This window comes from Echinops telfairi, unplaced genomic scaffold, assembly GCF_000313985.2.
Source record: "Echinops telfairi isolate 266 unplaced genomic scaffold, ASM31398v2 ScPeMD7_7475;HRSCAF=8513, whole genome shotgun sequence".
NCBI classification, from domain to species: domain Eukaryota; kingdom Metazoa; phylum Chordata; class Mammalia; order Afrosoricida; family Tenrecidae; genus Echinops; species Echinops telfairi.
Window position 1 is genome coordinate 4,311,078 of NW_022111379.1, and position 684 is coordinate 4,311,761.

Here is a 684-nt window from a genome sequence, read left to right on the forward strand (position 1 = left end):
CTGGAGCTGCTGTTTCCTGTGGTCTAGTGTCCTACCAACTGCATGCAAGGAACAAATCCTCTCTCTCCTTCCTCTCTGACCCAGAGGAGCTAGTCTCTGTGGGATAATCTGTGTGCACTGGGAAACCATGTGAGTATGCAGTAGGTGTGTGAGAGGCCATTGTTCTCCTGACCTACAGAGAAGGTAGAGACCCAAGGGCTGCAGGAACACCGGGCTCCAGGGGAGAGGTGAATGCCCCCCGCCCCCCACGTCCACCAGGCACTGACCACCTGTCCCACTTCCGGGAAGAAAATAACTTAGGGAGAAGTGGGGTGGGTGGGCTGGGACTGTGAGGGTGGGTTGGGTTGTGGGTTATAGGAAGGAGACTTGGGGAACAGGAGTGAAATGCTTGCTCGCTCACAGGAAGGTTGGCCAGGGGAGACCATCAGGGGCCCCACGGAAGAAAGGTGTGGCCGTCCGTCGGCTTCCAGAAAGACTGACACCCATTGGTGCCGAGTGGTCTATGCTCTAGGGCCGGGTCACGAGGAACGGGAATCCCCTCGCAGGCAGGCAGTGGGTCTGGGTGTTCTGGTTTGGGGCTTCAGGGAAGCAGAGGGCTTCAGAGGACTGCAAAGGGCCTGCCACAGTGCTGGCTTCCATGACAACGCAGGGGTGAGAGGCACAGCCAACCTGCAGGCCAGGTGG